Source organism: Pongo abelii, chromosome 6, assembly GCF_028885655.2.
Source record: "Pongo abelii isolate AG06213 chromosome 6, NHGRI_mPonAbe1-v2.0_pri, whole genome shotgun sequence".
Classification (NCBI taxonomy): Eukaryota; Metazoa; Chordata; class Mammalia; order Primates; family Hominidae; genus Pongo; species Pongo abelii.
In genome coordinates this window covers 149,197,818-149,211,067 of record NC_071991.2, presented here as the reverse complement: position 1 = coordinate 149,211,067, position 13,250 = coordinate 149,197,818, and the positions used below count along the sequence as shown (strand labels likewise).

The window sequence follows — 13,250 nt, the reverse complement described above, 5'->3', positions numbered from 1 at the left end:
ACCGTCCAGCCCTGGTGCCCATTGTTCTGCTGGATGTGTCCAAACAGAAGACTCCTAGGGGTGCAGCATCCTTGTTTGTGAGGATGGGTCTTTGGGGGATTTCGGACACTGTAGCCAGTGAGTAGAGGCGTTTGGGATGATGGGACAGTGTTCACACAATTTGAGGACTCTCCACTCCCAGCCATGGATTCGGTGAGGCCTGCCTGCCACCCCGTGTCCGCCCCACTCTCATCCATGCCTGGAAAAGCTCATAACCCATCTGCCTGTTCTCCCTACGTCACTGTCACCAAGCGCTGCCTGGTGGAACCCTGGACAAGTGGCCCAGCTCTCCCGGAGGTGCTGCTCCCCGAGGACTCCCGGAGTCACTCAGCAGGCCAGGCAGCTGTCACCTCACAGGGTGGCAGGGGAGCAAAGCAGCTCTGGTGCGTGTCCTTGGATGTCACGGTCAAGTGCCCCTTTCCCTTTTCTGCCCCCATCCCAGTCACCCAGAGCTGCTGCTCTAAGTCAGGAAGACTAAATCCTCATGAACAGGTGGGCATCGCCTGTGGACAGGGCTGGGCGCTGGTGGGGTGTCAGCGAGGTGTGTGCTCTCCCAGGGGCGCTCATCAGGGCTGTGAGAGGTGAGCTGTCATGACAGTGGCATGGCTCTGGGAGCAGCCGCCCTCTGGAGAGCCCGGGTTCCGAGCAGAGAAGCTGGACACTGGACAAACAATTCCAGGACTGCAGCATCTGAAAGTGTCCAAAGACGAAAGGGAAAGATTTCAGAGTCTGAAGGGGTAAATAATGAAGCAGGGAGAAAGGAGATTCAAAAGGGGGTGTATTTTTAAAATAGTGACTCTGGACGGTGATAGAGAAGCCACCATGGCTTGGTGACCTGGGGTTGGGGCTGCAGACTGGCTGGGTGCTGGCCAGCCCCTGCTGCTCTGTCACCCCCATCCCGTGAGACAGGACCTCGCTCAGGGCATGTGTGTGGGCCCAGGGAGCCTTGGCACCCGAGGATGGTCACCCGGGCTTCCAACTTCCAGATGAGAATGAGCACTTGGTACATTCAGAGAGCAAGATGAATTCTGCCCTGCGGTAATAATTTGTCTTTTAGTGATTGAGAATAAAAAAATAGGTCAAGTCCAAGTGCTCTCAGCATTAATCAACGTGAATGTTCCCTGAGGGCCAAGGCAGTCTTTGGTGCTGCTGTGTGTTCCCGGGGCCCTGGGGACTGCTGGCCTCCGGGTGTCTCATGACAGTGGTGCTGGTTGGGGTGCAAGTCCCCAGGAGGTGGTGTCTCCCCTCCCGGTCAGGCCCCTGGTCAAACACTCTGCTGGGCCTGGAGCGATCCACAGAGGACGGCCCCCGGAGCTGAGCAGCGCAGTGGCCTCTGGAAAGCAGGCTGCTGAGGGAGTTTCCGGGTGTCTGCCCCAGGGCCCCGAGGCTAAGAGCATTTACTGCAGGAGGAGGAAGGTGGGGCTCAAAGCAGACCCAGGAGGAAGTTTTGATGACTCACATCACTAAGATGCTTGGCTGGGCCCCACTTTTGGCTGGAAGAGATAACAGATCAGCTAATGCTAGTGAGTTCATCAATGAACAGCAAATAAATGATTACACGGCTGGGGCTCAGCTTCACGTATTTTCAGCCTTTCCGTAGCTTTCATGTCCATCATCCAAATAATGTCTGGTTCCTCCCTTCCAGACATTTCCTGCTTTGTGCAGGAGACAAGCCTGAAACAGCCAGAAAACAATACCCCTGACGGCTGAATTCTGAGCTTTGGGCTCCTAGTGGCCTAGTGTTGACTGTGTCTCGGTAACCAGCACTAGGGAAAGGGAGGCCCTGGGAAGCCGTGTCAGCAGGGCGGGCTCCATCCAGGGCTTCCAAAAATCCTCTGTTAGATTTAAATGCATGTTTTCCTTGAAGCACTTATGCTGACAAGCAATTTTTTTTTTTTTTTTAATTGAGACGGAGTCTCGCTCTGTCACCCAGGCTGGAGTGCAATGGTGCAATCTCGGCTCACTGCAACCTCCGCCTCCCAGGTTCCAGTGATTCTCCTGCTTCAGCCTCCCGAGTAGCTGGGATTACAGGCATACACCAGCAAGCCTGGCTAATTTTTGTATTTTCAGTAAAGACGGGGTTTCACCATGTTGGCCAGGCTGGTCTCAAACGCCTGACCTCAAGTGATCCGCCCATCTCGGCCCCCCAAAGTGCTAGGATTACAGGTGTGAGCTACCGTGCCCTGCCTGACAAGCAATTTATTGAGAGTGTGTGTGTGTGTGTGTTAGAACATGTTAATGTCTGCCAGCTCAGAACAAAGGAAGTTAGCTGCCTGGTATGGACAATGGGGAGATGTGTTCTAAAACAGAGGTTTTATTATTCAGGTGTGGTGAGGCCAACAGATCGGGAGACAGCTGCCGTGAAAAAGATAGCTTGTTACTCACAGTTATCAAGGGTCATGTCATGCCATGGCAGGGGAGGGGCCCGGGGAATCAGCAGGGTCTGTCAGGAGGCAGAGGAGTGAGGCAAGGATGCGGCCAGAGTCTTTGTTGTGGTATCTGAAGGGACAACAAGGCAGAGTATCCAGGCTTAGAACTGGTGAGTTTGGATCATTTCGGTGGGCTCTGGGTGTGGGAACTGTCTCGAGTTGTCTGGTCCCGGGCCCTGGGATGATCGGGCAGGGAGCATTGCCTCCTGGGTGTAAGAGCTAGATAGGTGAGTGGCGGCACGGGCTCTGGGTTGGTTGGTTTGCACATGAAAGGTGGGCTTCCAGCGAGCCCCTTGCCATCTCTAAGAACTGGCTGACCCTGGGAGCACCTATCGCTCCCCAGTCAGCAGGGCCCCAAGGTGCCAGAGCACCAAGAACGCAGAAAATAAGAAAATAGAGTTCATGCAAGATGTCGTTCCCACAGCGCTCACTTATTCTCTTTACCTTTCGTTTCTGAGTGTTTTGGGCTCCGGCTGGCTAGGGAGTCCGCCTTCCTCTGAGCCAAGCCAAGTCTCCCGGCAGGGAGAGCCTAGGGAGGGGGCGCTGGCATCCTTAAGCCCAGATGCTCTGGGCTCTCCTCTGGGCCTCACGCCTCCAGCAGCTCAGCCTTCTCCTCCGGGGATGCGTTTCTCAGCCAAGATGAGGCCAGTTCCCTTTCTTTAAAGGACACCTACTGTGTGGCCTGGGGATGCCTCTGACGCCTGAGACCGAGCTGAAGGGCCGTCTGCTGCTGGCTGGGCTGCCTCAGGTCCTCCCCAACCCAGCTCCAGGCTGCAGAAAACACCAGTGCGAGCGGCAGCAGCCAGCTTGTGGGTGCCTCTGTCTCCCATTCGCTGCTAATGCTGCTTCATGGAACCCGGAGTCCGCTCTGACAGTGGCTGGAGGATGGGTCAGGGATCGCGACGAGGGTGGAGGCATTCTGAAAACTACCCAGCTACCATGGGTACAAACATAACCCAGTGCTGCCTAGAGTTTGGGACACACCAAATGGTGGCCTTCTCTCTGGATGAGAGTGACAGGAAGGCGTGGCCAGGCTGAACGCAGGGCCCAATGAGGATGGGGCACCACCTTGTGAACCTGGCAAAGTACAGAAGAGATGTTGTGATACCAAGAATCCTTCCAGCGGGCCCTCAGTTTACCACTCTGACTCCGGCTTGGTTTTGAGCCCCCCAGCCCTGCCTGGAGTTTCAGTTCTGTGCTCTTTTCCCTGGTTGTCGTCCTGGTTCCACACCATATTCCTAGCGCCGAGATCCATATCCGGGGTAGGTGCCTGATAGGACAAGTCTTGCTTCCCCTCTGTCCATGAACAGGAATAGAAGGTGCACCGTGGAGGCAGTAGGGGGACACACAAGCCCCAAGGCCAGTCGAGGTCTGGGCAAGAGCAGGCCCTAAGAAGCGAAGCAGCCGTGGCAGGAGGGAGGGGACGGGAGTAGTGGGAACACAGCCCTGGGGACATTCCTGCAGCGGGGGCAGCCTGGTAGATGGGGGCCACTTAAAGGAGTTGCCCAGACAGCACAGGTGTGTCCTCAGCAGGTCCCTATTGAGTCACACCCCTCTCCCAGGGTGTCCCTGCTCCTGACCTATGGAAATGAGTCTGGGTTTGTAAGTGTGGGCTCAGCCTGACGGGCAGGGGCTGGTTAAGGGCAGCAGATGGAGGGCAAAGTGGGTTTTCTCAGTGACATCAGGCCCACAGCTGCCCTTCCAGGGTTCCTGGGCCCAACATGGTCCCTGCTCCACCTCCGCATTGCTCGGGTGCTAAGTGCTGGGGCCGAGATTCCAGCAGCGCCCCCAGGCATCTGCAGAGGCTCAGGAGAGGCTCAGCTGAGAGGGGACCCTTCTAGCTCCGCACTGGTCTAAGAAGGTCGCAAAGGAGGACGGGGCCGAGTGTGCTTTCCCCTGGCCTGAAGCCCCTTCCTGCTGCCCTCATCCTCCAAGTCCACCACCCCTCCCGGTGTCTCCAGACTCTCCCGGGTGCCCCAGTACCTGCCACTGTGCCAGCCATTTTTGCAGTTAAATGATAACTTGCGTCAGGTCAGTCTAGCGGGGGCACCTCGTTAAACTCCTCGGGTGTGGTGACTGTCTCATTCTTCCCTCTGCCTGTGCCAGATTGCTGTTTGTTATCCACATTCATGTTCCCCGTCTTCTTCAATAGCAAGACCCCAGGTTTCGCTGTGTGTTGTGTGACAGTGCATGTGGCCCAGTGGCCATGGGACTGAGTGTTCAGTGAGCTGTTGAGACTTATGGGAAAGCCTCTTAAAAGAAGAGAGAGGTGAGTCCCTCTTTGTCACTTTTTCTCCCCTTGTCTTGGGTGTAGATGTGATGGTTGGAGCTCCAGCAGCCACCTTGGACCTTAGAGTGACTGCTGAGAAGAGAAGGCACATGCCGAGGTTAGTGGAGAAAAAGATAGGTGCCTGGGTTACCACTGTGAAGATTCCATCATGGTCCTGGACTGCCTACCTATCAGGCATCTTTTATGTGAAAGAAAAATATCTTGCTTAAGCTGTTTTAATTTTGGACTCTCCTGTTAAATGCAGACAAACTTAATCCTGACTGATACAGCCTAGCACAGAACTTGATCCATACTAGGTGCTTAATCATGACTTGATGACTGAACGAGTGAGGTGGGGTGAAGTGGGGTTGGGGTGTTGAGCTTCTCCCCATGTGTAGTCACGGCTCCTTTAGACTGAGGATGATGACGTGCAGGGTGAGGGCTGCCAGGACTGGGATGAGGCTGGTCTCTGAGGTCACCCCAGGGACCTTTGTCCCCTTCCATGTGACCTAGAGCTGTGTGTTCACTGCACTGCAAGCAGACTCACTTTCAGAAAACTGTGATGTTCCAAATTTAGACTAAAATAAAATTAGACCCGTTGATGCCTTAGTGTATCTATTAGTTCTTATGTTGCTATAAAGAAATACCCGAGACTGGGTAATTTATAAAGGAAAGAGGTTTAATTGACTCACAGTCCTGCGTGGCTGAGGAGACCTCAGGAAACTTAGAATCATGGAGGGAAGGGGAAGAGGCACGTCTTACGTGGTGGCTGGTGAGAGAGAGAACCTATGTGTAGGAGGAACCGTCAAATACCTATAAAATCATCAGATTTTGTAAGAACTCACTCATTATCATGAGAACAGCATAGGAGAAACCTCCCCCATGATCCAATCACCCACCAGGTCCTGCCCTTGACATGTGGGGATTATGGGGATTACAATTCAAGATGAGATTTGGGTGGGGACACACAGCCAGACCATATCAGTGTTCAAACAGATCATTTTCTTGAAATTACCGTATCCCTCTCTGGGGACTTTTAAATGACTTAGTTTGAGAAGAGTTCAGCCCTGGAGACATGGGTATGCCGTTTCAGCTGCAGGTGCATGGTGAACTTCAGACTGGCCTTTTGGTTACCTGTGTCTAGCTTGGAAGTAGTCCATGAAGGAGGGGCTCCTTATCAACCTGGTGCCTTCGTGACACGTATCTGACTGCATGCACGCCATTGGATAAGCCAAACGCCAGCAGAGTGCTCAGTCTGATAAATCTATTTATTATGCTCCTATGTCAGGCTGGCGCTGCAAATGAAGTGAAGACCTACAGGACATGGCTCATAGCAGTTTTCAGTTTAGCTGGGGGTTAAGGAACACCTGGCTGAAGAGAAGGCCCCAGCAACAGCTGTTGATGTGACGTGTTCTGGGACTTGGTGAGATTGGGGATGACATCTCTGCTGGGCCCCGTAGGTAAGGTTGAATGGGTAGAGACCTGGGAGGGGGGCAGTCAAAGAAAAGTCCAGAAAGAGAAGACAAGGCCAGGCTCTAGAAACCCTTGATTGCCAGGCTGGGGAAGGGGTCTGAGCAGGGGTGGAGCGTCATGAGACTGTGGTGTGGGAGAGCTACAGGCTTTGCCATGCGTGGGCCGAGAGCGGTCTGTCCTGTGAGCAGTTGTCTTCCAGAGATTCTGCCGCACTTTTCCTCCACTGTCCCTGAGAGAGGGACTCCTGGAGTGGCCCTCCCTGTACCTCCTGCCGTTTGGCAACGGCAGCCCCATCCCTGTGGGCTGGCACGACTCCAGCCCAGGCCACATGTGGGGTGCTGCGTCTTGTGCCTTGAGAGACAGACCTGAGGGGGAAGAGGCTGTGCAGCAGCCAGGCCAGGACTGGGGGCTACATAGAGTCCCTCATTTAGGGATGCAGAGGAAGGCCATTTAGGGAAGGGAGACTGAGGCCAGAATATGGCCAGGGCCATGAGTGCTGGCCTGGGTCAACACCACCGTCAGCCACTGATGATATCACATGGTGCATCTTCTACTATGTTTTTACCTTTGATAACTCTGTTAAGGCAAGTAAAGTAGGTGGTACAGGTGGTGCTCCCCTCTTACAGATGGGGAAACTGAGGCCCAGAGAGGCCAAGAGAAGTGTCAGTGACACCTGGCAGCAGCAGATGGGCAGAAGAGGAGGAGCCCCTCAGCCCACCTCCCAGCAGTGGTGCCCACGGGTGATGGTCACTCTTTACTAGGGGGCTTCCCGTGAGGTAGGCCCCCCCTCGTGTAGCAGCATAAGAACATCCCCCGCTCTGCCACGTTCCTCACCCACACTCTAGCTGCTGACCCGGGCTGCCCTGCACCTCCCAGGGGATACAGGGCCTGAAGGCCCCTCCTCCCTCCCTCCTTCTCACTCCTGGGCCTGGCCAGCCCTGTTTTGATCACAGAACAGCTAAGGCTGATGGAAAGGGAGTGGCTGCAGTCTGGAGTGACCTCTGAGCAGCTGTGGCCAGTGACCCTGAGGAAGGATGTCCAATTGGCAGCACAGAAAAAAGGAGCAAACCCCTGTGTCTCCAGGCGGGCAACCGTGGGCCAGGCATCCCCGAGGTGCGCCAGCCTGGAGGGTGATCAGCCTCAGCTTCCTAGCCCTTCCAGAGTCCCTGCCCAGGGGCACCCCAGCTCTGGTCTCCCGCTGCCCCAGCCTGCCTTCCTCCACCACGGGGCTCCCGTGGCTGCTGGTGGCTCACCTGGGGTCCTCCCCACCTCGATGGCTGGATGCCTCTGCCCCTGCACTCATTACAGCCTGGAGGGGTGTAGGGCCCTGCCTCCTCCTGGAGGTCCCAATCCCCCACAGGCAGGTCTGCCTCAAAGCCCACCAACACCAAATACCTTTGAGTATCAGTTGTTTTGTTTTGTTTTGTTTTGTTTTGTTTTTTGAGGCAGAGTTTCGCTCTTGTTGCCCAGGCTGGAGTGCAATGACGCGATCTTGGCTCACTGTAACCTCTGCCTCCTGGGTTCAAGCGACTCTCCTACCTCAGCTTCCTGAGTAGCTGGGATTACAGGCGCACGCCACCACACCCAGCCAATTTTGTATTTTTAGTAGAGACGGGGTTTCACCATGTTGGTCAGACTGGTCTTGAATTCCTGACCTCAGGTGATCTGCCCGCCTTGGCCTCCCAAAGTGCTGGGATTACAGGCATGAGCCACTGCGCCTGGCCAGTATCACCTTTTTGATACTTGGCCAACAATGCCGTGCTAACTTCTAAAAATGTTTAAGGCAAAGTTTGCTAAAGTATAAGCATGTGGAGAAGAGCACAGATCATAGATGACGAATTTGCACAAACTGAACACCCTTGTGTAGCCAGCACCCCAGAAGCTCCCCACACTCTCTCCCAGCTACTTCCCCTCAAGATTGGCATCGTCTGGTTTTGAATTTACATGATTTTTTTTTAATCTGGCTTCTTTCACTTGCACTTCGTGAGATGCAGCCGTGCCTGCGCGCGGCGTTGAAGTTCACCAACTCCATTTCATTGCTGCAGAACCCTCCACTGTCTGCACAGACCACGACTCCTGCATCGGTCCAGTTGTTAATGGACACCATGGTTTCCAGTCGGGGCTGTGACAGAGTGCTCTCATGGGCACTCTTGTGCGTTGGTGTGCCTTTCTGTTGGACTCGTACTAAGATTGCTGGTAGTAGGGTACACACGCAGCCATAGTAAATAATGTGGTATAAGCTCTGTGTGTACGTGTGTGTGTGTATGTGAGTGTCCTGCCTCCCTGGTGATTCTGTAAGCAGGTGCTGTGTCTTCACTTCCCCAGGCTTCCTAACCTGGCGCCCTGCACGCCAGCCCTCTTCTGCTACCATCCGGCTCTGCACACATGCAGGTGCTTTGCCTCATCTGGTAGTTGAGGCTCAGCATGCATTTCTGCCAAAGCCCTCGGTTCCTCTGATGGGCAGTGCCCATATCCTGAGCTGCTTCCCCACTAGCAGGACTTAGATGCTGCCTGTGAAGGACACACCACGAAGATAGCAGGTGGGACCCCCGTGGAGAGGGAGCTCCATCTCTGAGGCTGCCTGCTTCCTCGGGCTCAGCCTTGGGATTTATTCATGACTGGGAACTATAGCAGGACCTGGTTTGTAACCACCAGCTGTCGCTATAGCAACTCCTTATACCAGCCTCTACACTAAAAATAGATCACCTTCATCCCTAGGATAGAAAAATCAAAGAAAATCAAAGTGGGGGAGGGCCCAACCTGCTCCGGGATTTCGAGGTGCAGTGACATAGCTCTTCTCGGCCTCTGTCTTCTCCCACCAGTGGCAGAAAGGGCACAGGCAGGGTGCAGACCAGCCCCTGTGCAGCCTTGGGGGCCCGGGGCACTGAGGTCTTCCCCACACTTCAAGTCTTATCTGTCTTCTTCTGTCTGGTATGAACTGTCTGTATACAATCGAATACAAATTATAAATAATTGTATTTTTGCCTAGGTTTTATTTGGTTTCTTGAAACTAGCTCTTCTGTGGAATGGTAAATTGCTACCACACCCAGCCTGGCTTTTTTTTTTCCACTGTGGCAAATATGCATAACATAAAATTTACCGATGTACCCATCTTTAAGTATACAGCTCAGTAGCGTGAAGTACACGCACGTTGCTGTGCAGCCATCCATCCATCTCCAGAACCCTTTTCATCCTGCAACACTGAAACTCTGGCCCATCAACCCTGACTCCCCGTGCTCCTCCCCAGCCCCTGGAAGCCACCCTTCTACTTCTGTCTCCATGAATTTGATGACTCCAGGGACCTCTCGTCAGCGGAATCAGACAGTATTTGTTTGTGACTGGCCTGTTTCCCTCAAGCATCATGTCCGCACAGATGTCCTTCGTGTGTGTGTGTGGCGGGTGGCAGGATCTCCCTCTTTTTTAAGGCTGAATAATATTCTGCTGTGTGTGTGGAGCACATTTTGTTCATCTGTCGATGGACACGTGGGTTGCTTCCCGCCTACTCTTTGTATCATCACCCACGGTAGGGAGATCTCCTCTCTCCAAGGAGATCGCAGGCTCTTTGAGGCAGTGCGGACCTCGCTCCTGTCAGCCCATGAAGGGGCAGGAGTACTCATGTCAGGTGCGGTGAAGGGGGTCAATGCATCCACAGGCCAGGGTTGGGAGGCCTCTCCTGGACTCACGGCCACAGTGGCAGCCCCCTTGGGCACCGAGGAGGAGCTGGGACGCACTGAGCAGCCCCGCCATGCCCCAGGTCCCCACTATCAGAGTTTCTGATGGTAGAAGTCTAGGCTCGGGATGCTTTCTGGTGCCGGTGCCACCCTCTGTTCCACTGTCACTCCCGAGGCCTCTGCAAGTTGGCACTTGGAGCCCGAGCAGGAGGGAGCGCGGCGCAGAGAGCCTCACTTGTGGTGTAGGCAAGCGGCTGCTCTGGCTAGGGAGTGTGCAAGCTCTGGAATCCCGGCACGGCCTGCGCAGGGGCCCAGAGCACAGGGTCCTTTGAAAAGAGGGAAGCAAGGGTGCCCAAAGCCCGGGAAGTGCCTGGGAGGGCAACGACGGGACCTGGAGACAGAAGTGAGCCAGCACCAGCTCTACCCTCCAAGGGCCCGCGCAGGAGTTCCCATCCTAGAGTTCTGAGCAGCATGGCCTGTGGGAACCTCCCTGCCTTGGGAAGTCACCAGTCACCCCCTTCCTCAGGAGGTGAGGACGGGAGCAGGTGCAACCTCTGAGGGACAGCAGGGCCGACAGACTCTCTGTGGAGACGCCCATCCCTGGGCTTGCTGAGAGGATGACGAAGGGGCTGGGGGCTGGAAGGGCCCTGTAGTCTGTCTGGCTGTCTGTGAAAGGGCCCTGTATGCAAAGTGACCCCCAAATGCAGAAAGAGCCCAGAAACCAAAGAACAAGACAGACAGATCCAGTGTGTTGTTATAGGGTGATTTTACTGGGGAACTTACAGGCAGAAGTGTAGTCTTGGGCAACCACAAGACAGGTGGGTCCCCACCAGCACCCCCCAGACCCAGGGCTTCTATACGTAGGGCAAGGGTATGGCGCTCCAGAGGGAAGGTGTAGGAATATGCCTAAGGGCAGGATTTACCATGGAGTTTATAGAGGTTGATTTGCCGTAAGGGCAGGACTTATGGCAAGTACTTGCTCTTACACAGGAACAGTAGAGCAGCTGGAACCGGGGTTGATCAGAAGCCGAGGTGGAGGATTTGCTCCCAAGATGGAGCTGCTTCAGGCTCCACAGGTGAGTTGGCTGAAACATGGACCCAAAGGTGGCACATGCTGAATGGAGTTGAAACACCAGAACCGCCTGGGTCTGCTGCAGAGGGAGGCATCATGGCTTAGGGAGACTGGAGAGGATTTGCCATTTGAGACCAACTCACCCGCCACTCACACACCTTTCACCAAGACTGTGGTGAGGGAGCCCAGCGCCCTTGAAGAGCTCCTTGTAGGTTGGAAATCACAGGGGGACCTGCTGCCACTGACTGGGGATCCTAAATGAAGTGGAAGTATCTGGGTCCCAGCATGGCAGGGGCCGAGTGGAAACGATCACCAAAGGCAAGGCAGGTGCGGCCCATCGGTGAAAGCAGAGGCCAAGCAGCCATCAGGACCATCAGACTCAGCTCCTCCGGGTGGGCCATGTGACGTAGGGCGTGGGCCAGTTCACCACCGTGTTCTTAGAAGTGAAATGGATGGGAAGCCTGCTACATTCTAACTCAATCTGTATAAGTAGAAGAGAAGGCTAAGTGAACAAAAGTCTAGCTCGAATGCGTCACGGTCCTTCAATCAATTCTTAGGCTTGAGCCAGTTTCCAGACCCAGAACCCTTTGAGTGGAAGGGAGGCTGGGTCCCCTTGAAGGAGGACTCCACTGCACTACCAAAAATGTATACTATTCACCTCTCTCCCGTTCTTCCCCAGCGGGACTTATGGCTTTTACCAGGGCAACTGGGCATTAGGGAAAGGGTATTGGAGGTGACAGAACACCGATTCTAAACTGACATTCAGCCCAGGAGACGCACGAGGTCATCGTGGTCCACCCATCAGAGCCGGGGCTGTGGACACAGAAAGAGACAGTGACTAGCATAGAATTTCTCCAGTACTCCCGCGGTGGAGGGGAGGAGTGGGCAGGCTGCAGGGGATGACTTTCCCGTCTGCAGCCTTCCATTTTCCACTTTTTGAGAGGCAGAGACCTAAGAAAAGAGGAGCCAAGGATGTGGTTGTGGGGCTGGGGTGCTCAGAAGCAGGGAGCAGCTGGAGGATTAAAAGGCCTCTGGGGCAGGGAGGAATGTCATTTAATCGGGACCTGCCGGGCCTGTGCCTATCTAATCAGTTTTGCTGTGTGTTAGTAGCACATCCATAATAAGAAGTGCCCATGACAGCCGGGACTGGGAATCGGTGTTGAGCTGTTGGCTGATGGTAGGGAGGCGGCGGTGCACACTCTCGGCTTGCCTTGCACACGAACCTCGCAGAGCACAGGGCTGCATGTCCCCATGTCCCCACGGGAGTCTTGTGGCATTTCTGGAGAATAGACAGGATCCTACCCCCGCCACTTGCCTGCTAAAGTCTAGCATTCCTTTATCAAAGCCGAGCCCTTCTTTCTTCAGTGAGACATAAGCTCCACGAGGAGACCCCTGGGGAGGGAGCGGGGGTAAGTGATGGTAGTCCTTTCGCTGGAAGTTTTGATGCCAAGAGTAGGAGAGGAAAGGATGCCAATGGCAAGACATCCTTGGCTGAAAGATGGCTGCTTTCACCCATCCTAATGTTTGTAAACTTATTTACCCTTTTCCTAAGGTGAGGTTGGCAGGCAGTGCCATGTCAAGCAAGTAACGAACTAACGCTCCCCTGAACATAGCTCGTCAGGAGAAAGGGTGCTAGGAAAACCAGACTGCAATGGGCTGAACCCCTTTTATAAGACAGCAAAGTCTTGGTCACATCTGAGTCTACACCTGCATTGTAAAGAATGTCTCTGGGGGTAAATGAGAGAGCCAACTAATGAGAAATACAGGTTATAGGCTTATTGTGCTGTGGGGCACTAGGCCTCCTGTAGGAGCTATGCCAGGAGGATTCTACAACATCCATCATATTCACATGCAGGAAACAATAGCCAGCTCACCCACAAGACAGAATGCCACAGCCACGCTTGAGAAATTCTGCAAGGTGATTGTGTAGGAAGGAGTAGTCAGGGTGGGCTGCATGGAGGAGGTGGCCTTGAACTGGGCCTCGAGGGAGTAGCAGGGTTGGGATAGGCAGATAAGGGAAAAGAATCTGGGACAAGGAGTATGTGTAGTGTTTGTACAGAGTCACCATGGGAACTAGGGGACATGGGTTGGAGAGGAATGGTAAGGCCAGATAACGTCTATGAAAGCAAATATAATTGGCTGGTACTTGCTTGATGGGACATTGGCCTGACACTGTGAATATCCGAGGCCAAAACATCTCTCTTCTCCAGACAAACTAAATCTCTACTCAGATTTTAGAGGGGCCTGCCCTGCTGCTCCCTGGCCAACAGAGTAGAATGTCCTTGACTGCCCCAGAG

The 13,250-nt window shown here is 54.3% G+C and overlaps 1 protein-coding gene and 1 long non-coding RNA gene across 13 annotated transcripts in view; both read left to right on the top strand.

The window, feature by feature from the left end:
* Positions 1–13,250, top strand: part of PRKAG2 (protein kinase AMP-activated non-catalytic subunit gamma 2) — a 329,808-nt gene that overhangs the window by 149,777 nt on the left and 166,781 nt on the right.
* On the top strand, positions 4,007–8,838 carry LOC129060520 (uncharacterized). 2 transcript variants are annotated; one of them, XR_008527324.1, is made up of 3 exons: positions 4,007–4,737; positions 6,026–6,197; positions 6,837–8,838. It is a non-coding gene; the product is annotated as an uncharacterized LOC129060520 (long non-coding RNA). The 2 variants fall into 2 exon arrangements; XR_008527325.1 differs by having other exon boundaries at positions 4,007–4,855.